A 25929-nucleotide genomic window follows, 5' to 3' on the forward strand; every position below is an offset into this window, starting at 1 on the left:
GTCAAAGCAGTAGTCGTAAGGAGCGATCCATTTAATTTTATGCTGGTTAATGATAAAGCAAAAATGGTTATACCGTTGGAGTTACGGTAAAATTTGCTATTAATAAGGTGTCAGTGTTATGCGTTTTGTTTAAAACTTTTGTCTGATTCAAAATGGCGGATTTGAACATGGCCGCCATCAAGGCAACTCTTACCATAGACCTAATATTTATCTACCTGTTTTTTATTTAATTATTATCATAAACACAAAATTTACAAGGTGGGGTAAAGGACTAATACATATGCTGCAATAATATTTAATTTCCCTGTAACTTTTTACCAATTGCGTGTAAATCAAAATTAACGTCACCATTGTTATTCTGATTAAATTTGCGCTTTAATTACATGACTCTATCACATGTATCACATGACTCTATTCCTATTAAAAAACTTAACCTTAATTCAAAATGGCGGATTTAAAGATGGCCGCCGTCAGGTATACTCTTACTATATGACTTCCCCCTAGTCCTAATATGTGTCCATATATTTGTTATTCTCCTTTTATCGTTACAAGAGGTCTTACAGAGTTTTTACCTCCAACTCTATGAAGACTATTCTGTACTTCCATGTGATGTTCTGGTAGCTGTATCTCCTAAACCCCTGGAGCTTCGCACCTACAACTTCATTGAAATACTGACCACATTTAGTACTACTTTCTCATATGTGTCTCAGTCAGCAACTCGATTCACCCAAACGTAAGGTTTACTTGTCAGGAGAGAACAATGTTCTACGTCTTAACTTTCACCATTCTTTTACATATGGAAAGATTCGTTTACGTATCTAAATGCTCCATTAAGTATGGAGAGCAAAATGACAAACAAGCATGTGCTGACATTAATTCAAAGTATCGAAATATTGTATCATTTAATATTTCAATCAATGTTGCTTTTTTATATATAATTGGTAACAAGTCTAATTATATTTAATAGAAGAAAAACACATCTGCAAGATTTTTCCCGATTGCAAAGGTTGGCTTCGAGGTCCGAACCTGGTTTACTTTTTTCTGAAGATACCCGAAGTCGGACTTATAAAATTTTTGCCTCGAAACAGCAATAAAGAATGCGCTCAAGCTTTTTGAGACAAGGTGTACCTGTAAGGCGCACACAAATGATAGAAAAAATTTATTCGAGCAAAGCATATCTCTTTACAATGAATTAAGTAGAAAGTTCATTAAATATGAAAGAAACTAGTTGCAAAAATATATCAATAAATAGATCAAGTTATTTAGAATATTTAATGTATAATAAATATTATACATTATACACGATTAATGTAAAATAATCATTGAAATTAACAATAAAGCATAATTTGAAAAAAAAAATATAATTAAACAGGAAATAAAGCATAATGTGGGTTGCTCTAATAATTAAGTTGTATGAAGACGAGAAGAAAACAAAGGCTGATTCCTTAACGAATTTCCTTGATCTTCTTTGTGTCTACAAAAACGCATTCCTTGAAACCTACAAGCCTGGTATCATCTCTGTGATTATATCAGTTTCTAGTGCTACATGTGAAAGGTCATTCTCTTCTTTGAAAAGATTAAAGACTTGTATACGCAATTCAATAACTCATGATAGGTTGAAAAACTTAGTGTTACTTTATATTGAGAAGAAAATTGCTAAATCGTTAGATCTTTAACAAGTTGTGGATATGTTTGCGGTTGACCGCACGAACAGCAAGATCCTCTTCAAGTAGAGGCATGAACCTATAAGTTATTTTCTTTACCTGTAAAAGTGTGTTTGAGTCCACTTAAGTCAACCAGCTACACATATTTTAAACGCCATGATTAAATAACAATTTACTTATATTAGAAATCAATTGCATTAATGAATCGTAGTTGTTTGTGGTACTAAATTCTTATATTTTCACTGTATTCCAAAGAGTAAAATCATGAACCACAAAGATGGATACATTCTCCTTGAATACACACACACACACACACACACACACACACACATATATATATATATATATATATATATATATATATATATATATATATATTGGAGGTGGTCCCCTCAAAATCCTCTTGGGCCCTTCATTGATCCCCCTGAGAAAAACTGTAGCTACGCTACTGGACACCATGCACCAGAGATGAATTCTCTACCACTGAGCCACCGCGGCCCCGCTTGGGCTTGGTCGTCCATATCCAATATCCCTTTTGGTGTTGCTTAAACAACTTCTAGTTTAGTTCTAAATCCAGACTCCATATTGGCGTAGATATTAATATTACAGTCGATTGGTAAAATCAATCTTCCACATTTAAAACTGAAAGTACACACAAGTACAAAAATAAGCATTTACCATAAAAACACTAGCTGCAAGTGTTCAAAATAGATTTATGTTTTCTCTAAAATCAATTGAAAATTGCTATTTTTAATTAGGCAGCTAGTGAAAAACGGCAGCTTTCGACTCCAGCCGAGTTTAAACTCAACCTAAACTCAATTGACCAAAGTGAACTGACTCGAGTGACCCGACCCGAGCTAACCCGATTGATCCGACCCGACAACCCAACCCGAATAACCCGACCCGAGCTGACCCGATTGAACCGACCCGACAACCCGACCCGAATAACCCGATTGACCCGAGTAGCCTGGCCCGACAACCCGACCCCAGCTGACCCGATCCGTAAGTAGTAAGTCGTATCAGTCCGGTACATAACAAACAACTAACGATGTTCAAAACCGTGTCAGCTCAAACTAGGCTACACGCATATGAATACAGGCATTGGTTGGTGACAAATTGAATGATGTCTTGATATAACAATTCACGTCATAATTGACATAATGTTGTTTCGTGGAAAATTACTGAGATATTACAGATTTATGTTTGACTAGAATGCAGTGCTCTCGAACGGGTCGGGTTGACCAGACCCAACCCACGGGTCAGCTCGCGTCGGGTTACGGGTCTGGTCGGGTTGTCGGGTCGAGTCAGTCGGGTCAGCTCAGGTCGGGTTGTCGGGTCGGGTTGTAGGATCGGGTCAATCGGGTCAGCTCGAGTCGGGTCAGTGGGGTCGGATCTCTCGGGTCAGTTCACTTTGATTACTGAGCTTAGGTTGAGCTTAAACTCGGCTGCAGTCGAAAGCTGCTGTTTTTCACTAGCTGCCTAATTAAAAGTAGCAATTTTCAATTGATTATGTAGAAACCATAAATTTATTTTGAACCCTTGTAGCTAGTGTTTTTATGGTAAATGCTTGTTTTGTATTTGTGTGTACTTCAATTTTTAAAGGTGGAAGATTGATTTTAACAATGGACTGTAATATTAATATCTACGCCAATATGGAGTCTGGGTTTAGAACAAAACTAGAAGTTGTTTAAGCAAGGCCAAAAGATAGATTGGATATGGACGACCAAGCCCAAGCTGGGCTGCGGTTGGTCAGTGGTATAGAATTCATCTCTGGTGCGTGGTGTCCATGGTTCGATCCCAGCTTGTGCTAAGTGGGCTTTGTGGGGGAGAAACGCCGTGTAGTGGGTTTTCTCGGGGTTCTCCTGTTTCCTCCCACTTACTTCATTCCACCATTTCATTCATTTCTCATGGTCACCATCTCCCTTAGCCTCGGTGCAGAATCGAGGGACCTTAAACTAAATATTTCATTTCATTTCACCTAGCCCAAGAACATCGATACAAGAACAAGATAAAGATTGGATATGCAAGACGAAGTGCATAGTAATCTTGCTCTTGGCCTTGTTTTGGTGATCACCAAGTAGCGATGAGCATTGGCTTCATTTGTACCCATAAGGCTAGCATTCTTTGCTCTTGTATAGCATGAAAGATCACCAAGACTACGAAATGCAAGACCAAGACTTGACTGTGCAAGACAAAGAATAAGACGCAGTATTGATGTCCAAGACCCAGGGTGCGAATTGTTTGTATTTCACTTGTTGGGCGGAAAGTGATGAAATAAAATTAGTATTTTATAATTAATTGTCATTCTGTATTTTTAAATTTTAAATTACAAAATTCATATTATGTTTCTTCTTACTTGCAACTATATATACTGTAAAATAGTTTTTAATTACCGAGAAAGAAAAATCAAAGTGGCGCGAGTCCCGGAATCATAAGAACCTATTTTGGAATGAAAGTTGAAGGATTGGAGAAAATCACAGGTGTCCTCTCGTTTCCTAACCCTTATCATTGTAGTTAAACGATTTCCTTTTGTCTCCGCCAAGAGGATCATGCTACTGGATTCCGAAAAGACCCCCTGCCTTCCGAGCAGGTGAGAACACTGACCTTCAAGAAAAATTCGTCAAATAGAACTAAAGCAAGAAAAAAATACATTTCTCCCACGTCGGATATTGGTATCAGGTATAAAAACAAATAACCAAACCTCAAAACTGCCAAATATTTCCTAAGATGCATATACAAATCCCCCGCTTGATCTAGCTAATGGTTAACGTGTAAGACTTCGGTACACGTAGTCCAGGTTTAATTCCCAATGGGAGTGCATTTTGGCGTTCACCCAGTGTCGTGACTTAGTGCTCTCAAACGGATCGGGTTGACCCAACCCGACCCGACCCGCGTTTGGGTCGGGTCGAGTCGGGTCAGCTCGGGTCGTTTTGTCGGGTCGGATCAATCGGGTTGGGTTGTCGGTCGGGTCAATCGGTTGGGTTGTCGGGTCGGTTTTCAACCCGACCCGACCCGTTGAGAGCACTATTAGAATGCAAGAAAGAGCCTTTCCTAGTAAGATAGTGAAATCGGCACTTGATCCAAATTGGGTCGCTGAACCAAAAGTTTACCTTTGACGTGAAACTATCTCAAAAAAGTGTTTGACCCATAAGCCAAAAAGTTTTTGACCTTTAAGTTTTTGACCCAAAAGTTTTTGAAGAATTATCGTGTCATACATGCTCAAAATTGAATATTTTTAATTTTGGTAATGGTGGTCGAAAAATTTTGAAACTTTCACAGATTGTAGATACTATCTACGTGTAAAGGTGTATTTTTTTTCAAAACCATACATGGGTATTTTTATTTTTTTGCGTGTTGAAAATATCAAAAATTTGTATTAAAAATTTTGGGGGGAAACACTTCGCTGATTTTTGGTTAAAAATTTGCTATACCCTTAGGTACAACATAGATTTTTTTCAGGGCTTGAAAGTGATGGAAACATTGTCAAAAAGAAATAAAACTGAAAACAAACGTGTTTTTTCGCACAGTTTTCTCACCATTTTAGAGCGCTCAAGGTGAGGACCCCTTCAAACAATCCTTTAACAGAGTTCACAATATTCCTTTCTCTTGCGTCCCTTCCGATACTGCCGTTCCTCGGCTGCTTCGATTGAAAACAATTTCGAAATGAAAACACCAAATATATCTTCGTAACAGTGCCTCCACTGCGACCGACTCTTGCGTAACGAAGTTACACATACCTCGCGTCGGCTCCTCGTATCTATCAGTGCTTGCTTCCTTTACCTCACACAGTGGCTTTCGCTATCGGTAACGCTCTCTACCGCGAGCTGTGCTATTCCAAGATTCTTAATCACTTCCGTTTGCATTTGGATTATTGCTAGAGCTTTTCACTCTGCATTTTCTCCAAAGTATGGTAAAAGTCGTAATATCGCACCACTTAAGTTGAGGTCCTAATTCATTTTCATAGACTTCTTCCTCAATGTATTCCTTCCAACTTATTGTTATCTCCTGCTCTTCCTTTAGCCTTGTACCCTCCTCGTCTATGATAAGGGATGTACGTTTCTTTTTCTCACCGAACTGTTCTCCAATCTTTCTATACGCCGTTTCTGTATTGCCATTGACAACATTTTCCTCAATTTCGTTGCACAAGTTGTTTATCCAGTTTTCGCCTGCCCTTCCTTACTTCTCTGTTGATGTAATTTCTGTACTTTCTGCATTTCTCTTCTTTGTTTGTTATTTTGAACTGCATTCTTTCCTCAATCATTTCTAATATTTCTACTGTTTTCCAACGTACATATTGAATTCTCAGTTTAGTTCGCACGTGCCCGTGAGCTGCTTTTATAATCCCTACTTTCATCACTTCTCATTTTGAGTCGATGTAATCTGCTAAAGCTACCTTAGACGTCTCTTTATCTGTCGAAGCTGCAAATCCTTTTTTTGCGTTTTCATCTCTTCTTAGCTTGGTAGTATTCCATCTTTCTTTTGTGCTACAACTCTTTTCTTCTTTAGTCGGAGTTCGCTCTTCATCAATACTAAATTATGGTCTGAGTCAACGTCTTCAACTTTGTAATTTACTGTTCTTCACTTAATTTCTAAATGCTTGTCGGACCAGTATATAGTCTATTTCGTATCTTCCTTTGTCCACTGCTCTTGTCCACGTTACTGGTCTGGCATTTTCTTCTTACTAGGGAAGTACATGAGGTGGTACGCAGGGATCTGCATGTGTTATATATCGTTGGAAAGGTCACACCGAATATACTTCACATGTGAAATATCTCACTTGAATGGGGCCTGTAGGAGGCGTGGCGGCCATTTAAAGATCAGAACAAGGCTCGCTCCGAAACACCAGAAAACGTGGATAAAATAAGAAACTATGACGAAGTTGTTTTGAGACGTGGTATATATAGGTTTGAAAGGTAGCTGAATACGAATCTGACACCAAATGTTTACAAATAAAATCGATCGAACATGGCGGACACAAATTACAAAGGAACATGCTATGTATCTGAAATCAGGTGTATGGAGATATTCGACGTCCCTGTGTATGAATCGGATGCTAAAAGTGAATAATTCAATATGGCGGACAAAACGTAAAACACTACTGGAACTGAAAGCAGGTAGGTAGAGATTTTCGTGGTCGCTGAATACGAATTCAATGTTAAAAGTGCAAAATGCAATATGACACATCTAAAATGGTGGACAAAAGGTGTAAAAGTACAGAATGGACGTATGAATATCGAGACGAGCCTGGGCTCCGTCTCGATCTCCTCTCGATTTGGAGAAGCACACAAGATCAAAATTACTCTTGGTATCAGTACCATCTCTACTACGGAGAGTGGACATTTATCATACATATTGCTCACAAGTGTACATGACATAATGGGAAACCGGAAAGACAGTTATGGAAGCATAACGATATTTTAAACGCTTACTTTTCACTGTCGTTGTTCGAATGTTCAGATGGTATATGAAAATAATTGCAACATACCCTACAGAGGCCATTCAAGCGAGATATTACAGATGTGAAGAGTAGTCCATGCAGCTTCTCAACAATATATAACACATGCCGATCCCTGTGTATCTCTCCGGCGGCGGGGGAGGGAGTTGGTAGTAAAATAATTATTGATTATAATTGCAATCTGTTCATATCATAAAACTTTCATGTGCACTACAAAACCTGCCCTGCATTCTTTGTGCCTCAATGTTAGCATGATTTTATACCAAAACAGGTTCCCTGTTTATTGTAAAATATCATCTACTTTTTCCCTTATGCACAATAGGAATTTTTCTACTACATGTGTAAGAATAACATATGCCCGTTCTGTACATAAATCTTTTGCATTTTGCGTCCGCCACATTCTATCCGTCATATTGCATTTTGTACGTTTGACATTGAATTCCTATTCAGCGACCACGTAAACCTCTATCTGCCTTATTTCAGTTCCATAGCAGTATTTTACATTTTTTCCGCCATCTTGGGTCCCCCATTTTGAATCTTACACTTTTAGCATCTGATTCATACACAGCGGTGTTGAATATCTCCATATACCTGATTTCAGATTCATACGAGGGTCACTAAGAAAGTTTTGAGATGTGAAATAACTTACATACTTAAAATCAATTTAACTCTTACATTTTCTCAAAGTATTCACTTTTACACTGTACACACTTTTGCGACCACGAAAACCAATGTTGGAAGCGGCGTTGCCAGTCTTTTTCTTCAAGTGTTGATAGTTCATTCTCGTAAGCCACTACAGCTTCTTCAGGGCTGCAAAATCACTTCCCACGCATGCGATCTTTGATCCTGGTGAACAGAAAAAAATCACACGGGCCAGGTCAGGGCTATACGGCGGATGAGTCATAACTTTGACCTCCGTAGATTCTAAAAACTGAATTGTGATGTTGGCCGTGTGTGCGGACGCGTTGCCATGATGAAGCAGGATCCCACACAATCCAGTTCATGGACGCCGTTCCCGAAGGTTCTGGAACACTTTTGTTAGGCAAACAATGGTGTACCACTGAGCAGTAACAGTACTTTGTTCTTCAAGTGGAAGAGTTGCAACATGGCCAGATTTGGAGACGAAAGTTGCGAACATCTAATTCCCCACACTTCGCGGTCACTTCACTTTCGTGGGTAGATTGTCGTCTGGAAAGATCCAAACTGTAGACTGGCGTTTATTTTCAGGGCCAAATTGATAGATCCAAGTCTCATCACCAGTAACAATGTCAGAGACGCTTCGAAAATTGCCTCCATCAAATCTTGCAAGCATTTCTTCACACCATTCCACACGCATGCGCTTCTGCTGTTCAGTCAAAGTGTGACCCACCCAATGAGATGAAACCTTCCTGAGCCGAAGATGATAATGAAGAATTTTTGTTACTGCTGGCGATCCAAAGTTCACTGTAGATTTAATGTCCTTGAAAGTCGTTCGAGGATTTTCCCGAATCATTTGTTCCACAGCGGCAATATTTTCATCTGTTACAGATGTTGTCTAACATCCAGCTCTCTCTTCATCTTTGAGTGATATCCGGCCTCTTGTGAATTCACCAAACCACCGAAAAGTTGTAGCACGGCAAGGTTCCCAAATGACCCCTGCCAACGGGCAAGGCTTTGTGTCTCGTTCAAACCACTTTCGAAATCGTAAAGGATCATTGTCCGAAAATGTTCCCTTTCGAGCTCCATTCTGGACAGCCGAATACTGCTCACATCAACAAACAAGTGAAGTCGATACGGCCTCGCCGATAAGGAGGTGAGTTGAAACTTGCTTCGCTTCCTCGCTCTGGATACCACTACCGAACGCAATTGTTTTAATTCAAATACTGTTCCACAATAATGGTTATCACAAAACTTTCGTAGTGACCAACGTAGCATGTTTCTTTGTAATTTGTGTCTGGCATGTTGGATCCGCCATTTTGATTTGTAAACATTTGGTGTCAGATTCGTATTCAGCTACCTTTCAAACCTATATATACCACGTCTCAAAACAGTTACGTAATAGCTTCTTATTTTATCCACGTTTTCTGGTGTTTCGGAGCGAGCCTTGTTCTGATTTTTAAATGGCCGCCAAACCCCCTACAGGCCCCATTCAAGCGAGATATTTCACACGTGAAGTATAGCCGGCGTGACCTTTCCAACGATATATAACACATGCAGATCCCCGCGTACCACTTCATGTACATCCGTATTTAGTAGTTGGTTGATGAGTGTTTATTACAGTCAGATAATGGCTTTGGCATAACTCAGCTATCGTTCATCTCTCGCATTTCTTTTCCCTAGGCCAGAATTTCCGGTTACGTTTTCTTCGTTAAATTCGCCGACAACTGCGTTCTATTCACTGATGATGACTACAGTGTGCTGCACTTGAACTTTCATTAATAATTATTCTATTTCCGCAAAGGTTTCCCAGACCTTTTCATCTGTGTGGCTTGGTGTAAGATTATATTCTTGGATTATCATCATATTGTTTAATTTAGTATATGAATTGGGTGTCAAGATTGCCTACCTATCGATTATAGACCCGGGTAGTATATGAAAGAAAAGAAATTCAATGTATATGTTTATTACAAAAGATTTCTATATCATTATTACACAAGTGCAGACATGGTATTATCAAATATCAAATATTAAGTGAGCTCAAAAGTCTGCAAAGTATTACAATATTAATTCAGTAATAAATGATAAATTTAGCTTTAAGAGCTGTTATACTTTCGAGGCCTTAGCAGGAGACTGCCAGAAGAAATTACTTTTTCAAAGAGACTTGAATTATTCAAAAGGTAAAGAACTTACATTTAACGTTAGGAGATCTCTCTCTCAGCTCGATGTTAACCATCATCGTCGAAGCTTCAAAGTCCAATTGCAAGTCGCAAGATGACGGAATAGCGAAGACAAGAGAATGATTGCGATTGAGATAAATAGTTCCAAATTTTCAAGCTTTTATACTAGTTTGAGAGAGCAAAAACAACTTGTACGTAATCAGTTCTTGTAACTTATTTTCGTTGTGGGTTCTCTTTTTGAAAGTTGTTTGTCTTATGACGTCTAACGTTATTTTCTTCCGTATAACACTGATGAAATGTTTTTTAATTGTACACTCATATACAGAAGTTTTGTTTTTAGTATTTCAATAAATTAATTAAACATGACATAGCCTCTTCTGCTTTGATTGTTCTCTTATTTGTATGCAGAGGCATCAAATTTAAAAACGGATCAATAAATTTTTAATATTTCAGTAAATAATACGAAGTCGCGAGTGTTCACTGTATATAGTTAATGTAACTTAAAACAGAGACACTGAAATTGGGGGTATTTAGTATCACTTTCACTTTTGTGAATCACTACACAAGTGTTTGTAAACATAGTAGCGTGGCGGTTTACTGTGTCATGAAACCAAGTTCATTGTTATAGAGTAAGTTAACCTTGACAGTGTAGATACAGCAAGTGGGTCAAAGAAGAAGGAACGTCTTCCTTGGATGATGAACTGCTATGAGCGATGACTTGAGAAGATGGAGCATCTAATGAGACGAAACCATGGGCAGGAGTGCACTGATTCATATGGGTGCGCATTCCACAGAATCACACTGAGTAGGATCAGGCAGGGGCGACGTAACATGGTACATCCTTGAAAGCTGGTCTTCTGGGGTGATCAGTCCCAAAAGCTTGGCGAGGGATGACATGACTGAACATTACGTCGTCATTGAGTGAAGACGACTGGTAACCCTGTCTGCAAACTGATGTCAAAGCGATGACAAGATGTTAACACTGCCTCTGGTCATCTTCAAGGCTGGTGTGGATGCATGGTGATCCAAACAGAGATGCTGTAGGGCGAAGATGAACACAAAAGGTAACACAAACGATAGTAGAAGACGATAGTTTGTGATGTCTTAGTGTGAGTGATGGGAATAAACTGAAGTCCATCAGGTGAGACTGGATCACTGGCAGTAACTGGGTAGCGTCCATGCTGGAGTCCAAGTCGATTAATCGAACTCTGGAGAAGCCACTGGAATCACCTACTGGAACTGGAGCTGCTGCTGGACTGCTGGTGAAGATGTATGTATGTTGGATGCTGTGTTGACTGCTGTCTTCGGTTAAACTTGAATGAATGTCCATGTGGTAAAGACATCTGTGATCTCTGGAGACGAAATCATCCAGGAGGCTGAAGTCAGCTGAATGCCGCTGGTGACGACATGATGGCGTGGTGCCGTGTAGGATGAGGAGAGATGAGAGAGAGATTAATATCTAATATCGAAATTATATACATAAACGGGAAGGAAATGGTATTTAGGGTGGGAAGAAACGCGAATTTAATGGGATAATGGGAAAATGGGTTTGTGTTTTATTACATATATACATATATTCAACATATCCTATAGTGGCTGGCTTGAAAATAATAAACTACGTACACTTCTTAGAGAGATTTTGATAGAAGTATGCAGAGAACGGGAAATGCTTTCTTAAAGTCGAAATATAGAAGTAACATAATTGAAGTGACTTATGACTTATTTGAAAACTTATTTTGTCGGTTATAAAGAAAGAAAAGGAAGAAGAAAATTATGGATAAATTGAATTCTGAAATTTTGAAATATGGGCTGTTGAAAATCTCAAGATTTAAGTAAAATTTTGAAAATTCGTAGTAGATTTGAATTATGCAAAGAACATAACTGAACACGATTAGTAATGTGTTCCGAAGTAAGCACTAAAATATTGTAAGAATAAAAGAAAAGTAATACCTTTCAAAATTCCTTGTGTTAAGAATATTTTATAAATCATTGAGCTAAATTCGTTTTCAACTTAACACCCATAACCTTGCCAGTCAAACTCTGTTGCCTGAATCTTAGTACACATTGTTGTAGAATCTAGCGAGTGTGAATCGGACGCAGAGAGGGAGTGAGTACTATCTCGATATTCGGGTGGTATTTATTGACAGAATAAAGAGGGGAAGGGAAAGAATAGGTGGGTGGGTGACATATATATTAACTTAATCGAAAGTAAATAATATTGAAATTTATACATTTATTGCTATCTATGTACAGATATATATATTATCTATATACAAATATAATGCATATTCTAATAAGTATATACTAAATATCAAAGAAATTATGGTTAACTATCATGCTTGAAAGAAAGTATGCTAAATATTGAAGCAAGTACTATATATATATTTGTATGTTTTTTTTTAAAATTCTCTCATCTCTACCTGAAGGAAATGTAAAACATTTCTATGATAAAGAAAGCAATTACTTTGTATATATATAAGAACTATTCGTAGTAAATGAGAAATATCTCTAATAGATATGATATTATTTTGGAGCATTGGTAGCCATATATTCACGATATTTGGCCTGAAAGGCAGGATCTGGTGATGTGTCTGGGAAGTAGATCTTTAAACGATCTATTGCTACGGGCTGTAATGTGCCATTGATGTCTATGATATATTCATTATTGTGATATGATTTGGCTTTAACTTTATGTGGTCCATTATATAACTCAGACATTGATGGCGATTCACCCTTTTTCGTGTATAGCTTCTTTACCATCACCTTACTACCTAAAGGATAATCTCTGGGCTTAGTTTGTGCTTTTGATTTCAATTGTTGAACAACTCTATTCCTATGAAATTGGACCAAGGATCTAAGTTGCCACAATCTATTATCTTGATCTATTTTCTGTGAAGGAATTTGTAAGATATTGTCTATTGGAAACCTAAATTGTTGCCTATAAAGTAATGTAAATGGAGCTGTACCTGATTGTGTCCGTGGTGTATTATTACAGATGCTTACTGCTTCTGTTACGTATTGGGACCAGGATGAATGATTTAATTTTGAAAGAAAGCGAATAGCAGATTGAATTTTTGAAATTGTTGCTTCAACAGAGCCTATTGAGCAATGTGGTGCTGGTAATGCATATTTGGCTTGAATATTGAGGGATTTGAAAAATTCTTGTACTTTGATAGCAGTGTGATTTGGAGCCTTATCCATATGTATAACTTTTAGTGTGCCATATCGCAAAATGATGTTCTCATAAATAAATTGTAGGAATGTATCTGTGGTCATATCTTTGACAGGTTGTGCTATCACAAAGGAGGTTACTGCCTCTGTCGCTACGTAAATATAATTGTAACCATTGGAAGTGGGTAACTTGCCTATGGCGTCTACAAACCAAGTGTCAAAAAGTGCCGATGGTGGATGTGTATGTATATGAATTTCATTCGAGCGATAATTACGTTTAAACTTATTTCATTCAGTGCATCCATTTATCTTTGTCCTTAGCCAATTTTGAAGGTTAGGAATATAATATCTATCTTTAATGAGAAATTTGATTTTATGAAAGCCAGGATGGGTGTCTGAGAGAAACTCTTGAAAGACTGTGTTCTTCAATGAATCAGGAATGCATAAGCGTAATTTGTTTTCTGCTGGTGTATAAATTATCCTATATAACTTATGATTTTGTACTACATATTGTTTTTGACCAAAGTGCATACTTGGAATGATTAGTGTCTTAATTTTGTAACACCCTGTATATCTTAGAAAATTTGGGATCTAAACGTCGTAATTCCGCTATGTCTGTGTTGCTATCTAAAACCAAAAAAGCATACGGGTGTTCTTCCGGTTCTATCTCTTCATATTCTTCCGGAGATAATTCCAAAGGATGTCTGGAGAGATAATCACAAAGAGAATTTTGTTTTGATTTGATGTGTCTAATGGTAAAATCAAATATTTGAATATAACTTAGCCATCGGACCATTTGTGCAGTAAGATTAGTGGTTTTCTTAACAGCTACTAATGCTAAATTGTCTGTTAAGATGGTAAAATGTCCTCCTATTAAGTATTTGTAAAATTTACGGAGCGCAAAGAAAACGGCAAATAATTCTGCATAATATATAGGATATGCTTTTACTCTAGGTGGGAGAGTAGCACTAGCAAATTGAACAATAGACCAGTGTTTTTCATGTGGTAATTTTTGTAGGAGCGCAGCCGCACAGCCGACAGAACTAGCATCTGTGACTAACATGTGTTCAGCTGAGGGATTATAGATTTGTAATATTGGATCAGATGTTACCATTTGTTTTACTTTCTCAAAAGTTTCAGTTAGTTCAGGAGTCCACTTTAAATTTTTGTCTTTCGATGCAGCAAATTTATGTAAAGGAGCAGCAACTATTGATAGTTTGTTATAAAACACTCTATTGTATTGTAATGTTGCTAAGAATGCTTTTAATTATTTTGGGGTGCGTGGTTGTTCGAGGGAAGTTAAGACTTTAACTTTATCAGGGTCCTGTGAGATATGGCCCTGATCTACTATATAGCCTAGAAATTTGAATTCCTGAACACCAAATTGTGTTTTATTGAGACTAAATAAAAGACCAAATTTCTCTGCTGTTTGTAATGCTTTTTCTGGAACTCCAAGCATACCATCAAATGTACTATTGAAGAATATTAAGTCATCTACATACGAAAGAAATTCCTTGGGGGAAAAGTCTCGAAACATATCTTTGACAATTCTATGTAGAAATAGTATGGATGTACGAAAACCTTGTGGTAGCGTATTCATTTTAAAAAGACTATGTGGAAATCCTAATTGATGAACACTGAAGCTAGCTGGTTCTTGATCTGCTTCATCTAATTTTATCTGATGAAAACTTTGCTCCATGTCTGTTTTTATACTATTGCTTAGCCTGTGCTAATTGGTCTAATATATCTTGTACACCTGGAGATAATTCACTTACAGGTTTGAACGAGACGAAAGTTCTCTAAGATCTAGAACCAATCGGACTTGGTTCGAGTCCCGTTTGGGAATAGCAATAAGATTGTTTCTATAAAAGCTATCCGATTTTGAGATAATACCATTATCGATCATCTCTTGTATTTTTTCTTTGACTTTGGCAAGCAGTCTAAACGGCATTGTATAGGTGGGAACCGTCCATGGTTCTCTATCAACCACATTGAGTGTAGCTGAATAACAATCTATTATCTGAAAATCTTTGTTGTGCCAAGAAAAACATGTGGGGTGTCGTTTCAATACTGCAAGTAATCTGTCTTTCTGTTCCTGTGTTAAATCTGGGTTTATATTAAATTTACTGTAATCAACATATGGTTTAATTTTCTCTAGGCGTTTGGCAACCCTATCTCGTGTTTGCTTTTTCGTTGGCTAATAAAGTTTACGGATAAGATACATATGAGCGGTTTGGGTATCTTTTGGTAACAAAGCGCCCTGAGCAATGTGAGTATCTTTCTGCAAATAACGTTTAGAATTTCCAGGATTCACTATTGGTAAATACATATTATTCGAGTTTACTGCAGTTTGCATAAAAACACATCCTTGCATATTCTTTATTATAGGATTTTGAACGACAAATTCCGTGTTGGAAACTGGAGTGTCAAGAGTGAGGGGTACATATCTTATTGAATTAGGGGGTATCGCAGTGCCTTGTCTAACATAGAAGTTAAATCTACAATTTCTACTGACTTTAGCTGACAATGAGGTTTCTTTATCACTTTCTCGGGGAAATCTATGTGTGTCCCCATAATGGGTAAGAGTGATCGTGTTAGCTTGATATGAAATGTTAGCCTCATGATTAGTTAAGAATTTATTGGAAAGTAGAATGGGAATGTTGGCTATAGGTGAAATACGGAATAAAACCTGAAAAGTTTTACCACATATAACTATGGGAATATAGGCTGCTTTTGTCAAGTGTAAGGGTGTCGAACTTATGACATAAACTTTAGTGGCTAATTGAAATATCTTGCGATTCCGCGCTACTAAAGAGTAATGGATAAGTGACGTCATAGTACCTGTGTCGAGTAAGAAGTTATTTTGCTTGTCTAAAATGGAACGAGTCACATAAGGAAGTTGATTCTTGAATATCAAAGGCACTGTTACTTTAGTATTTGTTTGTAGCGATGCGCACGAGACAAGATTTGTGGGTGTCTCGTTTCGAAAATGTGTTGTAAAAGTGATGTCTCGACTCCAAAAATGCATACTTTTCTATTGGAAGAACCGTGTCTCGATTCGAATTTTCTCACGAAAAACCTGTTTCGACTCGTCTCGTGCGCATCCCTATTAGTTTGAGTAGGCGGAACGGTATGGTGAGGAACGGCATGTGATTCGTGAGTACCAATTGTACGCTTAACATTTTCATAGTTGGTACTACTGGTAATAGAATGAATCTGTAACAGAGAAATGTTGTCATGAAACCCTTGACTGGAATTCGACTTGAACGGCAAGTCAAATGAATGCAAAGTGTTTACACTCTGAGAAGAAATGTGCAAGTGTGTATGTGCAGATGGTATAAAGGATGGAGCTTCCGGATTTAATTTTGAATTTTCATGCAAGAAATTATTCGGCCTAGAATTCTGAGGTGAATATATTGGTATAGTTTGATTTAATTGCGGGGTTGGAAACCGAAAAGATGCAGGGTGCCCAGCCCTATTGATCCCCGTTTTTTGGCATTGGTGCATATTCTAAAGCTGGAAAGGCGTTGTGGGGAACGAAAGAGCCATAAGGTTGCCCAAATGGTGGCATGTGATACGGAAAAGGGGGAACAGCATAATACTGTTGATAAAATAGTTTAGAATTTTGCTTGTCATTTGAATACTTATGTTTCTTATTATTATTACTTTGAGAAGAAACTTGTCTAGTTTCACCGTTTTGTTTATTATTATACCTGTGAGGAGAAGCACGTCTAGATTTCTTCTGATACGGATTTTGCTTATTTTCTTCAGGTTGTTGTTTTGAAACAGTTGCAATGACCTGTGTAGCTTCAGCTCGCGTTGCTAAACTTAATTGTAACGCCTCGAGCTGTTTAGAAATCTTGTCTAGCTGTTCTTCTGACGAAAAAGAAGGGGAGGGAGTGGAGGTAGCAGAATCATGAAATTTTACATGTTTATTTTACTGCTCAGTTCTATATCTTAACAATTTATCAGAATTTTCTATTATTTGTGCTTTTGCTATTAATTGCGAAAAGTTATCAAATTGATGTTGAGCAAATAGCGGTACAAAACGTGGTTGAAGGGATATGATCGTTTGCAGCAAAAACGATTTGAAAGGCATAGGGGGAGAAAAGCGCTGAGACAGATCATACTTATATAGAAACGGAAGGAGCTTCTCATCTTTGTTTTGTTGTTTCTGAAACAAGAGTGTAGCCTCGAGGGAAGAGGAGGAGGGAGAAAACTGTTCCAAGAATTTGTCCTTCAATGCGGACCACGACAAACTTAAATACTGTTCATTTCTATTAAGCCAAAGCGCTGGAAACTGTGTCAACGAAAGTTTGAAGACCTGTTTCTGGGTGTCTTCATTCAATTTATGTACTAAGGAAAATCTTTCAAAATTCTGTATGAATGTTTCCGCGTCTTGACCGTCGGAATTTGAAAAGATATATATAAACGTAGGGAAAGTAACAGAAGAAGTATTGGACGATATATTATTGTTGTGCTGTCTGCGAGCCATTTTGTAACTATTTCTTGCACTAAGTTTTAAAGCCCAAAAGAGAAATGTAAGCCAGAAACCATTACGACATGCAGAGATACGTATACATGTAGTATTTTAATGCTCATGAAGAAGTATTTTCATAATGTAGGCCTCTTATTATTATTATAGCAAATGCTAATACGCCTTTTGAATGATTAGTCTCTATTGTTCGCTAGGGAAAGCCATGTTTAATTTAGTATATGAATTGGGTGTCAAGATTGCCTAACTATCGATTATAGACCCGGGTAGTATATGAAAGAAAAGAAATTCAATGTATATGTTTATTACAAAAGATTTCTATATCATTATTACACAAGTGCAGACATGGTATTATCAAATATCAAATATTAAGTGAGCTCAAAAGTCTGCAAAGTATTACAATATTAATTCATTAATAAATGATAAATTTAGCTTTAAGAGCTGTTATACTTGAGGCCTTAGCAGAAGACTGCCAGAAGAAATTACTTCTTCAAAGAGACTTGAATTATTCAAAAGGTAAAGAACTTACGTTTAACGTTAGGAGGTCTCTCTCTCAGCTCGATGTTAACCATCATCGTCGAAGCTTCAAAGTCCAATTGCAAGTCGCAAGATGACGGAATAACGAAGACAAGAGAATGATTGCGATTGAGATAAATAGTTCCAAATTTTCAAGCTTTTATACTAGTTTGAGAGAGCGAAAACATCTTGTACGTAATCAGTTCTTGTAACTTATTTTCGTTGTGGGTTTCCTTTTTGAAAGTTGTTTGTCTTATGACGTCCAACGTTATTTTCTTCCGTATAACACTGATGAAATGTTTTTTAATTGTGCACTCATATACAGAAGTTTTGTTTTTAGTATTTCAATAAATTAATTAAACATGACAATATTACTTGGTTCTGTTGCTATCTTCTACATTACTATCTTTCATTCTATCTCCAACTGCCTAAAATTTCTTGTTCTCTCTTTTTATTCAAGGTTAAGCCGACTTCTGTAGTGCTGTTTACACCTCCTGTATAAATCATTCTGAAGTCCCAGTCCAGCATGTCTCCTCCATCAGGCAATCTTATTTCGCTGATTCCAAGATTTCTATCTTCATGTGTTTCATTTCTTTCTTTAGCTTTACCAGTTTTCCACACTGTAACAGGGATCGCATATCCCATGTTCCTATCACGTAGGGGTTTAATTTGTTGACGGCCAAGGAGGCTCAGCTTTGTTTCCTTCTACTGCCGGAGACGACTCTTTGTGAAATGGTGTTGTTGTCTTGTTTTCTTATTTTTTCTTTCCATGTTGTTTTCTAGGAACTGAATAAGATGGCACTGTCTCAAGTCTTTCCACCTCGGAGTGAAACAGCCATAGAAGACACCCTGTCCCTGCATGGTTTTGTCCTCGTCCGAATCTTCAAAATGTCAATCATCTTCAGCGACATTGTGGTAATGCTAGAGCTGTTGCTCACTACTATAATATCTATCTTCGTCTGGATTCTACCCTTAAAGACCTATCCGGCATGGAAAGCCCTCTAATAGTGAAGCTATCTTCACTATTACTCGTGGGATCATCGGAGCACGCAACCCACTCACCGGCAAAGTAAGGATATTATAGAGTGGGCTGGTGTATATATACATTCGAAATACTGTTACCTTACGTATTTCTATGGCGTTATTTTCTTCTACACTGAATAATAATTCTACGTGTCTTATTTCACTCAAAAGAGGAGAACACGTATTCATTTTTCCCATTTATGAAGGTTTGCTTGAGACTTGAAGCTGAGTATCATTGGTTTATTGTTTTCGAAGATTCACAAAGTTGAACTTCGCAAATATGTAGCAAGCGTGTTGACAAATTCACGCAAGACTCCCAAACAGACCAAGGGCCAAGGGGGTGATAACTCCCACCCTTGGGAACTTTTGCCACTATATTAGAAATGTTCCTTAGGGTCCTTAAAATCAAAAAATAGTTGTTGGTCAACATATAAGTGCAACACTTGGGTCCTGTGGCCCTTAACCCTTTAGCACCCTTGTGTATTTACAGACATCGATGGGATACATTTAAATGGCCGTAGACCAAACCGTTAGTGCAACACTGGAACAGGTTATACCTCGATCGATTTGTAAGACTGTAGGCTTTCATTTTACGTTATGAACAGAACATTTCTCTGTACAAGGAAAAACTAATTGAGGGATATTTAAGACAATTTCCCCTAAAAAGTCCCTTCTCGTGATTTGTTTAGTTATTATGTGGCAACACTGCAAACTACGTGAATAACAAAATATTTGTGTGTCCCATTTTATGTTCAACTTACACTGAAAAATTCATATTGATCCATCAAATAGCAACAAAGGAATTTTTTTATAGTTTTCACAGAGTTCATAAAAATAGATTTTCATGAAAGTAGGATATGACTTTATGCCAATGTTCCGACCGTCAGTGCAACACTGGCACAAGTTACACCTCGATCGATTTGGAAGAGTGTAGGCTTTCAGTTTACGTAACAAACGAGACATATCTGCGTACGAAGGAAAAGTAATTGAGGGATATTTAAGAAAATTTTCCTAAAAAGTCCCTTCTCGCCATTCTTTTAGTTATTACGTAGCAACACTGCTCACTGGGTGAATAATAAAACATATTTAGGTGTTCTGTTTTATGTTCAACTTAAACTGAAAATCTCGTCTTGATCCATCAAATACCAGCAGAGGAGATATGTATTTTATAGTCTTCACAGGATTCATAATAATGGATTTTCATGGAAGTACGAGTATGACTTTGTGTCAATGTACAGTTATTACGTGGCAACATTGCAAGCTACGTGAATAATAAAATCTATTTATGTGTCCTATTCTATGTTCAACTTAAACTGAAACTTTCGACTTGATCCATCAAATAGTAGCAAAGGAAATTTGTTTTTTTTTTTATAGTTTTTACAGAGTTCGTAATAATAGGTTTTCATGAAAGTACGAGAATGACTTTATGTCAATGTTCCGACCGTCAGTGCAACACTGGAACAAGTTATACCTCCATCGATTTGGAAGAGTGTAGGCTTTTAGTTTGCGTAACGAACGAGACATTTCTGCATACGAAGGAAAAATAATTGAGGGATATTTAAGAAAATTTCCCTAAAACTCAACCAGAGAACACACTGAGCCTTTCTTTATTGCATGATGCAATGCTGTCTCATATCTTGAAATACTAATACGAAGTTTTGTACACAATAAATATGTCAGAAATGGATTAATTGAATCATAAACTAAAATAAATCCAAGTTATTTTATCCTTCTTCTATGGAAACTAGCCACGTAACATTGTTCAATTTGTTTCAGTATTTTGACTCTTAAACAGTTTCAGCATGTATTATAATCTTGAAATTAATATTCACTTTGAATAAAAACCATAGCTGCTTAGATGTAGAGAAATAATTATTGTCGGTTTCCATTTTCCTTATCATTTTGTGTTTTGTTAGTATTCATATGAATTTATAGGGTGGTCCAGACAGATGTGGACAACATTCGAGCGGCGGTTCCTGAAATGAAACAAAGTAAAGAGACTTATTTTTTCGATTACTGATACATCGAAACACACTGAATTGCCAACATGGAATCTAAACTCGACTCCTGACAATTGAAACGGAACACAAAGAATAAGACAAAGTTCGGAAAGTGTTCCATAATACCATAGGAAAAGAAAGATAAAATAAACACAAGCATAAATTCAACATGATTTCGGAGACAAAACGGTGAAAGAGGCAGTACCGTGAACGAAGTATGAATTTCTGGCCAAAATTACTACACGTACACCAGTGATTTTGCCAGACCATCTGGGGTGTCAAATCCAGAATTTCAACAGCAACTCCTAATTAAGAAATTTTTGCAGTGAAATGTTAGAGCTGTAAAGATCAGATTCTATCACAACAGGACAAACTACTTCCGTGTATGAGTGCGTTTACGAGGAAAAGGCAAATATACATAAGGCTGTCGTGTATATTATTTAAATATAGTGTACTGTTAAACTTTTATGAAGGGTGTAAGAAAGAGCACGTTCAAACTCCAAGTATAATAAAATTTATTCTTCATATAATTAATACCAAGTTATCAGTATCATGCTACCAACTGCCATAACTAGTGAGAGCAGTGGCGTATTTACGATCTTTTAGGGTGGCTTTGCTAACTGTCGGAAAGGGATGCCTGAAAATGTGAAAATTCTGCAAGATATTTCATATAATTTACCATAGTAAGTAAGATTTCGGGGGAGGGTTAAGCCCGGAAGCCCCCCTAAATACGCCAATGAGTGAGAGTGATAGGAAAGGGCATATCACATATGCCAGGCCAGAAACTTTATTCTTTTCGTATTATGTTATTATTTTTCGACATTTTTCAATTCGCGATGACGTTTTAATCCTCAACCGAGTGGAAAAACAGGTGAAAACCACAGAGAACAGCAGCAAACATCATAATATTAGCTAAAAATTGCAACATGCTATATTTTTTCCCGACCTTACCTGTCACCTACCTGGGGTCATTATTTACAGGGAGGAATCTAGAAAACACAAATGAAACCTTCACAATAGGGCAAAAAGATGGACTGTGTCTTAACTACTGTATTTGATTAAAATTCACAGATATTTTTATTATATTGAATCTTCCACGTATGTGAATTCTGACAGTTCTTGTATTATGTGTAACTATTGTAGGATTAATTCCACTCACTATTGTAAAAATTTTCCCATTCCAGTAACGAGACGTTTCCGATGGAACTTAGACAAGAAACTTCTCGTTTATTGGGTTCTCTAATATGACGCATGCTAAGTATGTCGGTTTATTCAGTAAACCCTCTTTAGCTCAAGTTATTATACATACAAATATATAACGGATAACATGTGTACTTGTACTGTATATATTATTTAATATTCAGGGCAGAAGTGTTATTTCACCTGGCACTAGCAACATAGAACAAAAAGAAAATTTATATAATATACGTAATTAATAACCTTGTTTCCTAAATGTTTATTTTTTCGGTTGTTAGATGTAAAAGAGTTGTTTATTGGTTATCAGGACAATGCTCCGATTGCCAAGGCAGCCATCTTTCATTACTAGGTTTTCGTTTATAAGTAAGAGATATATCAGAAGAGGACATCTTTCAATGCAGACGTATATTGTGGTCATTTCAAAACTTTTATAATTATTATTTGAAATGTGGTATTCTACGTATGTGAATTAAGAATGTAATCCTTCAAGTAGTTTGTGGAGTACAATAAAATTTTAACAATTCGAACTGTAATGATATAATTATATATTGTTATAATACTATATGCAAATAACATATTTTGAATTTATTTCAGAACAAAGAGAGGATGATGGCTTCTAAAGACTCGAATGGATGGATGATTTGCTACAGCTCTAGGGTCGGGCGTTATTATTTTTTTAATGCTAAAACAGGAATTTCCCAGTGGGAGAAACCTGAAAGTTATCATATTCAGGGTAAGTGGTACACATAGCGTATTAAATGCAAGTATCATTACATCATCGAAATGTAAGAATGATGAGAAAATGCAAAGAAAACCGCAGACGAAAGTATTAAGTCAAGTGAGATACAAATCGTTAACCCTCTCATTAGTATTATTCATGTTGTAGTGTGATTCTAGCATTTTAGACAAAGTGAAAATTGAAAATATTTCTCATCGCTTTGTTACAATTTTCTAGGATTGATTGTGTGTTATAATGAAGGAGTTTGCTATGTACTAGTTGGTTTAATCTTGACTGGGATTAAAATTAATTTCGTAATAATCAAATAATGTATTTGTAGATTCTGGTATAATCTATCATGTTGGAATTAAACAAATGACCCATATAAATATGTAAAGCTGTTACACAGATGGTATTGCGCCGTTATAGAGTAACATGGTGTTGACAAAATGCTCTTGTTAGTAGTGGAAGTGTCTTATGCGAGTTTCTGTTTGTTTGAATAGTCTCTACTTCGTTTGTGTTACAATATAGTACACATCTAAAACTGAAGAGTGGTTTCGTTTAATTTTGTTGTTAGATAGCCTTAATATGCGAAATCATTATGATGAATAACGTATGAAAAGGGACTAGGATTGATCTTGCAATAGGTGAGGGGTATGATATCGTTCGGAGCTAATTTAATTTCGTCCTAGTACACTGAAAAAAAATTTCATAGGATTTAATGACGAGCACTCCTTAAATCTGCACGTCACGTCCTTAAATACGTAGAAAACGAGGATAATGGTAAATCTGGAGGGAACTACATTATCGAGAATGTATTGTGTAAACTGGTGTTTAACTCCTGCCTGGCAGGAGTATGTGAAAAATGACTTATTACGTTATTTTGACTTCATGGAGTGACGCGAGTCACGTCATTCTGACGTCACGGAGTGACGTCAGTAATTTTCACAATCATGCTAGCATGTACTCCGGGTCCTTCCTTTTCTGTAGCGTAACTACGGCCGGTAAGTAAGACACCTACGTATGTGGTATCTTTATTGTAGTATACCTACTGCCTATCAGGATGAATACTTTGAACAACAAGCCGTTACGTACACCGTGTACTGGAGTGACCTAGAGCAGGTAGATGTATTAGAGGAAAAGGATGGATGCTACACCATTATCGTAATGTAATTGAATGGAACTTTCTCCTGCTTCGCCGTCACATACGTCTTGTACGTAAGAGTGATACTGTCAAGAGAGAAATTCCTGTGGTGACCTCTTGACCAGCAGGATCAGAAATCTTTCTTTTCAGGATGTTCCAAGAGGAAGGAATGTATGATACTTACGTATACATGTTGAATGAATGTTGTGGCCTCCTGCTGGTCCGTATTACTTTCTGCAAACTAGAAAACAATATTACCTTTCTAGATACCAGACAAAACAAAAAATTAAATCTTTAGTTTAACGTCCACAATTACTGTATGTTTTTAGGATAGAAGAGACTATGGTAATGGCAAGTGAATGATTGTAGAATGAGAGGTGGGACGTCACTGAAGAAAGCCCACGAACACGGTGTTTGTTCACCATAAAGCCCATTTTCGCGAACCTGGATCGAACCATCCACTCCACGCACCATAGGTGAACGCTCTACCTTTGAACTACCGCGATCTCCGTGGAATTGCCAATACAAACCTCTATTACTGCTTATATGATTTCAATAAATCTTTTTTTTCGTGTGTACCTATTTTGCATTGTTCATTACAGACAAGAGATTTACGTGAGCTACATTTATTAGCCTACTATGCTTGTTGAATTATATTCATAGCATTGTCAATTAGCATATCTGCACAATATGTAATAGATACACTAAACATGTAATATGTATACAGGTAACCAAGAACGTTCTGCTGCTTTCTGTTGTGGCCTCCTGCTGGTCCGTAGTACAGTACATTCTGGACGTCGTATGCAGTATTCAAAGCAGTGTGTAACAACATGTACGTAAAATATGAAAGAGGTTTCCCACGGACTTTCCGTACGTGCAGTACGTACTAACATTAGGATGCATCATGCAAAGCAGGCTACAAAAACTTGCCTATAATGAATTGTGCAAAATAAGTGCACATACAAGAAAGGAAGATTTATCGAAAGAGTTAGCAGCATTACAGCTTTGTATTAGCTATTCCAAATTACTTTTGGGCGCAGGATAACTTAGTGGTAGAGCTTTCACCCAGCGGGGGCGCTACAGGGGGCAAAGAGGGGCGACTACCACCCCAATATTTTTCCCGCCCCATCTCCGTCCCCCATTTTTCTTTGTACAACCGGTTAATAATAATAATATGTACAACCGATAATAATAATATTCAAGGCAAAACAAGTGTGGTTGCCTCTCCTCCCCTCTTGAACCCATACTATTGCGAGCCTAGCGCCGCTACTGCTTTCACCTCTGGTATGTGGGTGTTTGTGGTTCGATTGTCGTTCGCGCGAAGTTGGCTTTGTAGTAAACAAAAAGTGTGTGTTTTCTCGGGGTTCTTAACGTTTCCTCCCATTTCTTCATATTCGTGGGACGTAAAACTCAAATATTTCATTTTCCCAAACTACTTTCTGCAAAATAGAAAACAATATTACCTTTCTAGATACCAGACAAAACAAAAAATTAAATCTTTAGTTTAACGTCCACAATTACTGTATGTTTTTAGGATAGAAGAGACTATGGTAATGGCAAGTGAATGATTGTAGAATGAGAGGTGGGACGTCACTGAAGAAAGCCCACGAACACGGTGTTTGTTCACCATAAAGCCCATTTTCGCGAACCTGGATCGAACCATCCACTCCACGCACCATAGGTGAACGCTCTACCTTTGAACTACCGCGATCTCCGTGGAATTGCCAATA

Source organism: Thermobia domestica, chromosome 4, assembly GCF_964235325.1.
Source record: "Thermobia domestica chromosome 4, izTheDome1.hap1.1, whole genome shotgun sequence".
NCBI classification, from domain to species: domain Eukaryota; kingdom Metazoa; phylum Arthropoda; class Insecta; order Zygentoma; family Lepismatidae; genus Thermobia; species Thermobia domestica.